This window comes from Haliotis rubra, unplaced genomic scaffold (genome assembly GCF_003918875.1).
Source record: "Haliotis rubra isolate DU_JTF1 unplaced genomic scaffold, ASM391887v1 Scf1434, whole genome shotgun sequence".
Lineage (NCBI taxonomy): Eukaryota > Metazoa > Mollusca > Gastropoda > Lepetellida > Haliotidae > Haliotis > Haliotis rubra.
This window is the reverse complement of record NW_025765375.1, coordinates 172,368-185,978: the sequence shown is the minus strand read 5'-3', so window position 1 is coordinate 185,978 and position 13,611 is coordinate 172,368.

The following is a 13,611-nucleotide window of genomic DNA, read 5'->3' as shown; positions in this document are numbered from 1 at the left end:
TTCAAAGCGTCATGGCGGTGTTTTAATCAGCCACCACATGCTGGGAGGGATCATAATTGAAGAAGCGCACCTACAATATAAACTAAAACCCAGTTGTGTCATCTGTGGACAACGATCACGTGAAACGCCAGGGAGCAATATATTTATGTTTGTACATTGTGAAGGTGCCAGCATACACTCCAAAATGTTGTTCCACGTAGAAGGAGGCCGACATCAGTAAATTCTCTCTCTTGTGAGTATCATTTAAATGTCGAATATGACAAGGCATTAACAAAAGTTATTTTAAGATGATGATAAGAAAAAACAATCAATTAAAAAGGCCATGCCAATCATGTAAAATGTATTGATACGTCTATATACATAAGCTAAGAATAGAAGCTTAAGTGAGAAAACACAGGTGTAGACGTATTCCTAAAGTATGTTGTGTTTAGGTTGCCGTGAACGATATGTCCGCTATTTCATAGCATAACGTGGAAAGATATCTCCAGGTGATAAAGAATTTAATCTTTAACTACTATTGTGAAACACTCTAGCACGTGCTGAATGTTAACAAATATAAAAACGTTCATCAGAATCGGGAATCGAACCCATGCCCATTGGCATATATTGGTACAGCATATCTATGGCTTGTCCACGATATAAACATTGCCCGGAAATACAGGAACACTGGGCAATAATTATATACAGTACGTATAGAGACGTCGAGGATCAACTTCAGATTTTATTTTACATTTTGCTGTTAACTTTACCAGGATCCGGTAAGCCCATCTCTGGCGTACGGGACATGTACTTATTCTTCCAGGAATGCTTCTTATGAATCGGCCAATGTCACCTTCACTCATGTTGCCCCATCCATTAGATTAATACCGAGCTCATTGAGAACAATATTGGGACACACTCCTGAGAACGTACATTACCATCTTAAAATATGAAACTTTGCCTTCCACTGACTATGATTACACTGATAACGAAAATGACCTCTACTTTTTTCGCATGGTGTACATGCAGTGGTAATACATGTGATGAAGAATGAGAACAGGTGCGCCATGATGTCACGACATACATACCAACAGACAGCATATTCAAGTACTGCATGTTCTTTGCCTTTCATTACTTTAGAAAAATTGCGCACAAAGTCACAGATGTTTCAATGCAGAACAAATAGAACACACACGGAGGTCTGTAGCCGTGTTTGCCTTTGGCAGTCTTCATCTGCATTTAAATCAACGTGTTTCATTCTGCTAAATTGGGTTGGGGATATAAGTACATGACGCAAATCAGGGTTGTGAAAACCTCTGCTTTAATAACACGATACTATGTTGCTAACGTCATATGATAATGTTTAGTGTCTGAAAATATACAGCTATGGGAGAAACAAATAACTGCGTATAAAATGCAATTAACAAGGACACCCCGTCTTCCGGAAACCATGATACATTGGTTTGGGGCGGATTGACTTATGAATTCCAATACACCTAGTACATATTCCAATGAATTCAGCATAAAGCATGAACCTACTGTGAGGACAGACTATACCAAAACCTCTTGCCTTTGATGTTACTTCTCATCTTCTAAAATGCCAATCATTTGACACAAATCTCCCATCTCTAACAACTCATTTTGTGGCAGAAACAGACACCAGCGTGACACTGGCTGTTACATTGTCGCTTTTAATTGTAGAATATGTGTCTTATTTAATGAATGGCGAGATGTGTCTAAATTGCTAAAGGCTAAAGGGAAGGTGTCAATCAAGCTGGGGTCCATGCAGGAAGCAAATGTACTGTAAGTCCCCATGGTCCCTAGTATGTGATCTACCTTCAGTTGTTGGCAATCTATAGCCTGAGTTTACATTGTCTTGTCATTTCTAGTTAAAATGTTTTAGACTTGATCATTAGTTTTAAATGAAAATATATAATACACTAATAGTTTTACTGTTCTTCGTCAACAGGCTTTAAAATTCTAATTTTATTGATATATGATATAATGATTAATTGTTCTCGTCACGATATGGCTGAAACATTGCCGATGTGACGATGAATATTAACTCACTCACTCACTCACTAAATCTGTGACGTCAGTCGACCTCAACCTCCGATTTTGCCAGCCTCGCAAATATGACATTTGGGCTATTCGAACCTCAGTTTCATATAATTTGATGCACATGGACATCGACACTGTAAGAGTAACGATTTATACACACACAGCCGTGCGAAATACACCAGTTGGTATTCAAATAATATTGATGTCACGTGACACGATGATAGCTGATGACACTGCTGGATGAATTGGGAGCATATTAAATAACATACGAGTTTTCAGAAATCCTGTCCATTTCACACATGACATAGTGTATTGCGATGGAATCTGGTTGCAGATGACAGTTTTGATGTGTAGTAAGTATCATTTCTCCAGTGTCACCTGAGGTAGTTGCGGAGCACGCCAAGGAACTCCAAGTATGTGATCGTTAAAGAACTGACTGGTATTGGTCTCTCTTGCTGCAGAATGTCATGGAGACATCCGCCATGTTCTTCCTGTTTTGGACACTAATCTCCGTCTGAACCATGTTGTAATTACAACAAGATTTGTCCACCTTGACACACCACAGACGTCCTTATAGCAGACGTAGCCAACACCGATGATGTACAGGAAATCTGTCCTTACTTTAAAAGAGACCACGAGAGGAAAGAAAAGACGTAACCTCAGATTTTACACTTTTCAGCTGTGCATCTAATGAGCAAACAGATCTGGTATTTTCATATCAAAGGAGAATCAACAGGAACGTTCTGAATGGAACTCTTGCTGTGATAGTCAGCTTTGGTTACCACGTGCTATTGACCGTTGGACTTAAAGTTCTCAAACTACGTGATGCTAAACCAGCTCAAGGCCATGGGCTAGTTTTGTCATTTTAGCTCTATAATTCTTTGGAGTCTACTGAGGAAAAGAGACGTGCTGTTTTGTCTGCGTGTGTGGATTTCTCAATATTGAGAGAGTAGCCTTGGTCTTCATAGAGGGTTACCAGACAGTCAGGAGTGTTGGCGAAGGCTGTTTGATCAGCGGTGCATTGTGAGGCAGAATTGCTGATACATGACTTGGGAATGTCTGGTCCGCGAAATTGTCGGTCTTGTTTTACAGATACATTGAGGTCCAGCGAAATCAGATTCTCTCCCTTTCCATCAACCATCACCCCTTTGGAAGTGATTTATTTCTCACACATGGTATGCTAAAGCACAACGTTAAAGTTGTGTTCATTATCAATGACACGTATTTGCTTTTTTCTAAATTGCTGATATTTAACATAAAGTTGCATTTATATCTGCACACACCATGTTTCAACCATTGTCAACATTATATTCAGACCTCATTTGGGCCAGAAACACCTCCACGTGGGACAATGCCGGTCGTCTCCACAGTATGACTCCTCTACAGCCGTACCTTGCTTCTGCTGTTGGCAACTACTAACAGCTTACACCAATGTCTGTCAACCACAATCTGATTCCTCTACAGCCGTACCTTGCTTCTGCTGTTGGCAACAACTAACAGCTTACAGCAATGCCTGTCAACCACAGTCTGACTCCTATACAGCCGTACCTTGCTTCTGCTGTTGGCAACAACTAACAGCTTACACCAAAGCCTGTCAACTACAGTCGGACTCCTCTACAGCCGTTCCTTGCTTCTGCTGTTGGCAACAACTAACAGCTTACAGCAATGTCTGTCAACCACAATTTGTCTCCTCTACAGCCGTACCTTGGTTCTGCTGTTGGCAACAACTAACAGCTTACAGCAATGCCTGTCAACCACAGTCTGACTCCTCTACAGCCGTACCTTGGTTCTGCTGTTGGCAACTAACAGCTTACAGCAATGCCTGTCAACCACAGTCTGACTCCTCTACAGCCGTACCTTGGTTCTCCTGTTGGCAACAACTTACAGCTTACAGCAATGTCTGTCAACCACAATCTGACTTCTTCTCAGTACCATAGTCCTGTGGTTACCATCAACTTAAGGTTTAGAGCCCACGCGCAACTTTCAGCCACCAGGTGTCCAGCGGATCATAAAGTGAGTGAGGAAGGGAGTTTTGTTTAAGGCTACCAAATACAAAAAGTACAACTGATATCTTTTATATAAACTAGCATTGGGAATAACATTTACATTTGATTGAAACCAATAATCATTGTGCCATTGCATCTTGTTGTTATGGGTTTTGGTTGCGAAACCTTTAACATTATACTGGCAATAATCCCAACCGACAACATAATGGAATAGTAAACGGTTCTTTAAAATATTTAAGCATAAGATTTAGTTTTACAGAGAGAAAGAACTGGCACTGACTGCATTGCAAAGGTTAACATTTCAATCACATGTCCTTGTTTATCGTTTCAGTCAACGTAGTTAGAAAAAACCAGCAAACAACCAGATTGTGTCCATTAATATGATGACGTGCTTCAGTTAAAGGTGAAGGACCTAGATTTCTTACACATATTGCCTCCCTACTCCAAATCTAATTTGTCTATTTAATCTGTATTGATTTGTTCACACAGTCGTTTCGTTTGAGAAATTTAGTGCCTCTTTATCGCTATTTTCGTATGTTTCGACCTTGTACTGTGCTAGTGTCATCGATGCGTGGGTAGAGTGTAATCGAATTGTGATTTGCTGTCTACGTCACTGAATTATGCATAAACCAAGTTGTCAGTAATAAGAAGCACGGGAGCCATTTGGCGTCATTTGGGATGTCTCATAAAAGTTTTCAAGACGAATTCTGTTTGGGTTTTTTCCACTCCTGAAACAGCTTACAGGTTTTAGGGTCATTGAATTCTATTTTTCAGCGATTTGATAGTGCATCACGTTGTCAAGGTTGGCTAAGGAGAATCAAATTTAATATACTGAACATCATTGAAAACGCACCACTTATAAAAGTTCAGATTATTAAAAGTACGTGTAAGGGATTGATGTTTTTTGTGTGGAAATAACAGATGGACGACTGACAAAAACAACAACACAGAAAAGACGCTCATTCGTTGAAATGTTCCACAGTCAGAAAGGAACAAACACACGTGGGGTCAAATCGAAAAGGCAATATCGCGTTTGACCGCCATTTGCATTGACACATGCACTTCAACGTCTCCTCATTGAGTCAATATGCGTCCGAACAGAGTTCTTGAGGATGGAATTCCACTTCTGGAGTAGTGCAGCCTCAAGTTTCGCATCTGTTGTCGCCACGAAAGTCTTTGACCAATTTCGTCCCACAAGTGCTCCATGGGGGATACATCTGGCGACTGTGCTGGCCAATGAATAACCACAATGTGTTGCTGGGCCAGATACTGCATGGAAAGTCTTGTTGTGTGTGCCCGTGCGTTGTCCTGTTGAAAAGTATGGACATCTTGGTGGTGATTGAAGACAGATACGATGTGATTCTGAAGAATCTGCTCATGGTAATAAAGGGCATTAACTCTCCCTTGACAGACATGAAGGCAGTCCTGTGATTGTAATTTATTCCAACCCAGACCATGACACTCCCACCACCCAAAGGTCTGTCTGAACCACACACTTATCAGCATAACGTTCACCACATCTACGCCAAACACGTATTCGGCCGTCAGCATTACGAAGACGAAGACGTAACTCGTCAGTGACTACCACGCCATTGTAACCTTAACTGAAAATGCCTGCTAGCCCATTGTATACGCTCATTACGGTGTCTGTCAGTCAGAATTGGTCCAACGTAAGGACGTCGAGCATGGAGCCTTTTAGCGTGTAGACGGCGTCGCATGGAGTCAGCGTTGATGACCCCCACGTCAACCTTGAACTAGTGCACCAGTCCTGGCAGTCGGCAGTGTTCAATCACTGATATGAACAAGGTCAATATGGCGATCCTGATGGAGCGTCGTAACACATTGTAGCAAAGGTCATTGAAGGTCACAGGTGCTGCCTGTCTACTGATGTCGTCTATGAATCCTAAAGATGGTGGAGTGGCCAAGTCCAAGTTGTCGAGCAATATCCCTGCTGCTGGTTCCAACCTGAATCGTGCCTAGTGTACGTTGTCTTTCGTGAGGTGTTAACCTCGGCATCTCTGTCCTCGTTTCACAATCGTTAGTGAAGCAATGAGAATCGGTTCTCATACACCTGCTTTTAATGTCACAGTCAGTATGATTTCAGAATGAAATTTGCGCTTTTTTCAAGGCGTGGCTGCATGTTGATGCACTTTGGAATTAAGAGTCATACTGTGGACAGGAATTGGTTTCTAAAGCATTTTTTCAACTGGACATGCCCTTCGACTTCACGTTAATTATATTCATTGATCATTGTCATGCTGATATCCATCTTGATATAAATATGGACAATTTTAGACTGGTGCGTTTTCAATGATGTTCAGTATATATACTAGCCACATAAAGAAACTGTGCATTGTCAACATATTATCCCAGTTGATAAGTACGATAACAATGTCAAAGGTACATGTAAACTTTAATGGAGGGATCATGAGACCATAACAAGTCGGGAGAATTTCAATTGAAAAGTCAATCACAATGACGTCACGAGTCCACAAGCGGGACAGGGGTCAAACGACCATGTCACAAGCTCAATAACGGGTATGTCCACCATCGGCATTGAGAACAGCAGTGCATCGACGACGCATAGAGCCTATCAAACGTGCAAGGAAAGCTTGTGGGATGTCACGCCAGATTCTCGCAAGTTCTGTTGTAAGGTCAAGGGCGTTATCTGGCGGATGAGGAAGACGGCGTAGACGTTGATCCATCTCGCCCCAAACATGTTCTATCGGGGAGAGATCCGGTGAATTTGCAGGCCAAGGCAGTAAATCAACGTTGTAGTGTTGCAAGAAATCCATAGTAACCCTTGCCGTATGAGGGCGGGCATTGTCCTGTTGGAATGTTAACCCAGGGCCATGACGTTACAGAAAAGGAATTGCCACAGGTCGAAGAATCTGATCCCTGTAGCCCACACCAGTTAAGTTGCCCTGAACAATCACCAAAAGAGTTCTTTGGCGTGCTGTTATTTCACCCCAAATCATCACGGAACCACCACCAAAGTGATACCTCTCCAAGACACAGGCCTGTGCATACCGTTCTCCCACGCGTCTATATGCACGTTGGCGTCCATCACTATGGGAAATGTTAAACCTTGACTCATCTGTAAAAACAACATTTCTCCACCAAAACAAGGGTCTTTCGGTTGCACATTCGGCGAGCTTGTGGATGACGTTGTGTCAGGATAGGCGGTATGGCGGGACGTCGTTGTCTGATCCCGTGATGACGTAAACGTTGTCGAACTGTGTTGGGGTGGATACGGCGAAGTCCTGGGATGGTTCGGGCAGTCATCACTGCAGTCTGAAACCTGTGGCGAAGATGGGTCACCCTTTTCCATATGTCCTGTCTTGGCGTTGTTGCACGTGGACGTCCAGAACGTGACCGATCGATGACGTCATTTGTGTTCTGGTATCGTCTCACCAGTGCAGGAATGGTGTTCCGGTGGCAATGGAAATGTGCAGCCACTTGTCGTTGAGACATTCCCCCACGGACCATCCTAATGGCCTCATGACGTTGTGCAGACGTGAGCCTTGGCATGCTATGCGTTTCAATAGCCGTTTAATTTTTTTAACGATCGCAAGGGCAGGGGTCGAGCTTTCCAAAGTGACAGTATTGTGGGGCATTCATTTGCTCTCTTTCTCTTTCCCGGAATGCACGTGCAACAACGTATTGCACGTCTCAAGGACGAACCCACTGACGTCACAGAACAGAGTTTAAATCCTTATGTGTCTACACAGGTTTGATAAATTTCGATTTTAAATTTGTGTCTGCACAGTTTCTTTATGTGCCTAGTATATTTAAGATTTTTGGTTAAAGGTCACATGCAGCCAAAAAAAAAACATACTTAAAACTAAGGGTGCAACGATACACCGGTACACCGGTGCATCGCGATCTATGGGATACGATACGATACGCGATACATTTTTGCCCGTGAATCGATACGCTACGATACAAAACTGTAAACAGTGTTTTGTGTGCTGTCAATTACAGTAAATGATCTTGTTCACATAATATAGCGTCCGTGTTGTGAACATTGAATTGAATAAACGCATCTTACCTGAGAGTGTCTATATTTGTCTCTGTTGTACAAGTTAGATCGACGTTCGGCACAAAACTGCTGTATTCGCTCAAATGTTTTTACTATACGTTCCGAAAATATCCAGCCTTTTTTTCAGTGACAAAACGTTTATGATCATAAATATTTTCCATCAAACGATAAAGCATACCTATCATCGGGATATACTTCTTTTCATAGCAATCAATAAAGCTTGTGTTATTAATAATTTGACAAAAAAAATTAATAATAAAATGTTCTGCATGAAACCATGACTGGAAACACTTCACACAAACACACCTTTCCAGGAAAACGAAAGTACACAGCCATGCTGTTTGTTCATTGGTTGCCAGTAAAATGAATGACCAATCAGATTGCATTACTGCGAAAGTCAAGCTCAAGTTCACGGTCAGATGCCATGTGCTTTTTGAGCTGTCAAAACAATGTCTGAAAACGGACTGGTAAGCAGCGAAATCAAATGTGAAGTCGAAAAACCCCCGGCTTCATTCAAATCTTCTGTTTGGCAAGCATTTGGTTTTCCAATTGAATACATTGACGGTAAGAAACTTGTTAAAAAAGATGGGACCGTCTGTCGTCTGTGTTACCTGCGAATCAGGTACACGGGGAGCACAACTAACATGTCCACACATCTTCGGCGACATCACCCCGATATTGATTGCAATGATTATGGACAATCAAAATGTTCAAAACCTTTGAACATTTCTGACGATAAGAAACGCACATCGTTAGCAGGTCAACTTAGACTTAGTGAGGCTTTCAAGACCAAACTGTCGTCTCGTTCGACACGGGCGCAAGCAATAACAAATGGAATTGGTACATTCATTGCGATGGACATGCGACCTAATTCAGTTGTAGAGAACATCGGTTTCAAGTACCTCATCCACACACTTGAACCGAGATATGAAATCCCATCGAGAACCCACTTCACGAATTATGTGATACCTGAAATGTACAAGAAAGTAAAATCAAGTGTGATGGAAAGTATTGCTCGTGCATCATCAATGGCTGTCACTACTGATGGTTGGACCTCACGTTCCACCGAGAGCCATGTTACCATCACGGCTCACTATGTTAACGAAGACTGGCAACTTGAAAATCCGGTGCTTCAAACACGAACATTACATGAGAGCCACACTGGGGCAAACCTGGCTAATGTCCTGGAATCAGCTGTTGACGAATGGAACTTAGGCAAATTTTCTCAGATTGCCATTAGCACAGATAATGCTAGCAATATTGTTAGTGCTGTAAAGCAGTCGAGATTTGCACCTCATATAAGGTGCTTTGCGCACACAATTAACATAGCAAGCCAAAAAGCCATGCAGGTGCCGCAGATGTCCAGAATTTTGGGGAGAGTGAGAAGAATAGTTTCATTCTTTCACAGAAGCTCACATGCTGCATCTGTTCTCAGGTCAAAACAGTTACTTCTTGAATTGCCCGATCACAAACTGATCCAAGATGTTCCTACGAGATGGAATTCTAGCTACGACATGCTTCAGCGATATCTCGAGCAGCAAGCTGCAATCTTTGCCACTCTCACAGTGATGGATATCAGGAAAAATGCAGACACCCTTGTTACTCTGTCAGAGGAAGATGTCAGCGCAGTAGAAGATGCGGTAAATGTTCTTCGACCATTGAAGACAGTAACAACAATCCTCTGTTCAGAGAAAGTGCCCACAGTTTCCTTGATTCTACCATTAAAGGAGCTTATTCTGAAATCCATGGCTGTCACTGAAAGTGATTCTGGCCTTGTCAAGTCTGTGAAGTCGGCAATTGTCAAAGATCTGAAGACCAGATATACTGAGCCTGACATCAACAAATTTCTACAGGAAGCAACTGCCCTTGACCCCAGGTTTCGATCACTACCCTACCACAATGAAGCCAACCGGCTTCTTGTATTCAGTGCCCTGACCATGAATGCGATCAAGATGGCAGAAGCAAACAAGGTAAATAAACAGTTCAACAATTGAATAATTAAAATACTGTAAATGTAATTAATTAATGCTTTAAACATTTGAAACAAAAATTCCACAGAAAAAGGTGTTTCAAACAACAAAACTTCATCTTAATTTGTTTCTGAATATTTTATTTTTTTATTACACAAAATGATTTAAATTCTGAATGGTAAAAACGTTTCAACAGTGTATTATGATCAATTAATCATGCTACATTTCAAATATCACTTTAGACATTTTAGCTGTAGGTTGAACTGTTATAATTCTTCTTTCAGGATGAACTGGCTCCAGTGAGAGTGAAGGAGGAACCGAGTCATCCCACAGATGAAGCGATAGCACAGCCCCCCCTACCTGTATTGCCTCTAACCGACAGTCAGCCCCCTGAGTGTCATGACACTGAGACTGGTGGGACACAGACTTGCACTTCAGACTCTGTTTCTGACTCTGAGACACCAGGCCCATCACAACCTAAGAAAACCAAAAGTGCAATTGAGGAGATATTTGGGGAGGTGTTCATTACATATGTGCAAGAGGCAAAGCCACTTTCTGCTTCCATTGAGGAAGAGGTGCAGAAATACAAGCTTAAGGAATGTATTTCATTAAGTGAAAACCCTGCTTTGGTGGAAGATGAACGCAGTCAGATTCCCAGCCCTTGCCGGTCTTGTGAAGCAGTACCTAGGGTGTGTGTGCTACTTCAGTCCCCAGCGAGATAGTATTTTCCTCAGCTGGGGATATTGTCACTGCTCAACGTGCTTCACTTTCAGCTGAAAATGTTGATGTTCTGATTTTCCTAAAAAAAAATATGAAACTGTAATTGTAACAGAATTATGATGCATGAAGCACACTGAAAAAGAGTGTGTAACCATTTGTCTGTTTGACAATGTTGTGTTAGTCAGATTTTCAGATTCCTTGAAAGTGTCAAAGTTTATTTCAGAATATCCAGATAGCTGACTGCTGTTACAGTAACAGATTTGTTTAGTGTTTACTTTTAATTTTAAAACAAAAGTAATTGTTTTCAGGTACAAGAGAATTGGAACAGCTTACTAACTCTGATTGAAGATTTCTTCTTCAATTCAAATAAAAGGTTGTATGCTGATATTTTGTTATTCTTTTTATTTTGTGTATCGCGATTCATATCGAATCGTGGCAGCAGTATCGAGATATGTATCGTATCGTGGCCCACCTGCATGGTTGCACCCCCTACTTAAAACACAATTATCACTTATTCATGACATATTATATACATTGCTGACTATGACAAAAACAAATAAACAAAAATTATAAGCGTACAATCGCAAATCAAAAGTGCAATATTTTGCCTCGAAACGAAGCTCCCGGGAGACAGAACCCAGTCAGAGCGGGTGGGTGTGCACTCAAATGTAACGAAGGCTTTCATTGGCTGGTTTATTTGCCGATACGCTTGGGGCTCATTGTGTGTGTATATAGAGATGTTGGGTTTTGTAAATACATGCTATTTTTTTCTGCATTTGCGTTCGATCCAATCAACAAATACTGAGGTGGTGAACTACTGCGTGGCTGGAAACTGTCGTTCGTCCAAGTACAAAGCAGGACTTGAAACTGACAATCTGAGTTTGCACCGGTTTCCGCCAGATCCAGTCATCCGAGAAAAATGGATGCAGTTTGTTTTCAACCCACAGACATAATAACGTCATGTCATGTGTACAGGTATCAGACCTGCCTGTCTGTGTAATTACATAATGTGACAGAGACAGAACTCAGGTGCACGAGCCATAAATCAATGTATTTTGGTTATGGTGTATAACCTGATAGGTGTTAAGTTCAAATTGCATGTGGTCAGTGATCGAAGTTGTGTACTGCATATTGTCATTAGCAGACAGGCAGGCAGACACATAGGTGTCCATGAAACAGACATTGAGTTTTGTCTGTGACAGAGACTGCTTATCACAATCAACATATTTTTCTATACTTTTATATACAAGTATTAAAACATTTCAGTTTCAAACTGAGCAATTTGTAACACTGAAATAAGTATTTCTAAGGTTACACTTTCTTGAAAACTTGGTTTGCAAATCTGCCAACCCCCAAAAAGCAAGATGTGAAAATATATAAGAGAAAGTATGGGACAAGAGTAGTTTTATTATTGCAGACTCAAGATGCTTGTAACTACAAGAAACATCTTTTGTTCTCCAACTTCGACCACAGCGATAATCCTTGCACGCATCACTTGCTGTGTTTTTACGAGTCGCCTTCCCGGTTCAAGTCGCGCGAACCTAATCACTGCGCATGCGCTATGGGCACAGCGCAGCACAGTTGTTGCAACCACTTTTCACCGCAGCGGCGCTTTTTTCAACGCGTTATTTTTCAACATTATAAAGTGAATTTGCATTTTTGATACGTTTTTACTGTAGGTCCATACCGAAAGGTATCAGAATCTGTAAAGTTATGTTTTACGTTGAATGTGACCTCTATGTGGTTAAATGTACATTGTATATAAGTTTTAAGCAATTTGTCCAGAAACAAAACGTATGCAATTTTATGTTACTTTTGCCTCTGTAACTTTAACCCTGGGAAAAGAGACTGTATAATCAAATAAATTAGTGAAAGTGCAAGTGGAACAAGGAAATAGGCTTAAAATAATGTCAAAGTTCTTCAGTGTGACGAGCCTACACCTTTACCACGGCAATCCCTACAATATATGCTATACGGTGCAATTAATAATTGTATATCGTCCAGCTCTTTAAATAAGTGTCAATCACATTCCTGTCATTCATTCAAGCCTATAAAAGGTTTTCTCTTCTCAGTTAGAAGAAGGAAATATCGACGCAGCAATTTCAATTAGAAGCGTGATATGTGTCATGTGCTGTGGATTCAAGTTCAGATCGTATTCTGTGCATCAGCCTGACTCGAATTCAACCTATGTCAGCATTACCCAAGACGATGAAAAATTTTCAGCTTTCAGTTACAGTGTTACTGGGAATAAGAGCGCGATATACCGTGGGATTAATGTTTTTGGGACATTAGGGGAATCGTTGAACATTGGTTTCTTGCCCTGGTGGAATATAACTCATGCCCGGGGACGGTAAGGAACTGCTCGTGTATAACGTCACCAGGATAGGACCTGTGAGAGAACGATGCAGTAAGGGTTGGTCCCTGTAGCTCTAGGAGTCGCACTAATATGGTAGGACCTGTGAGAGAACAATGCAGTAAGGGTTGGTCCCTGTAGCTCTGGGAGTCGCACTAATATGGTAGGACCCTGTGAGAGAACAATGCAGTAAGGGTTGGTCCCTGTAGCTCTGGGAGTCGCACTAATATGGTAGGACCTGTGAGAGAACAATGCAGTAAGGGTTGGTCCCTGTAGCTCTGGGAGTCGCACTAATATGGTAGGACCCTGTGAGAGAACAATGCAGTAAGGGTTGGTCCCTGTACCTCTGGGAATCGCACTAATATGGTAGGACCCTGTGAGAGAACAATGCAGTAAGGGTTGGTCCCTGTAGCTCTGGGAGTCGCACTTATATGGAAGGACCTGTGAGAACGTTTCATAGAGAACATCTTTGAGAGGCAT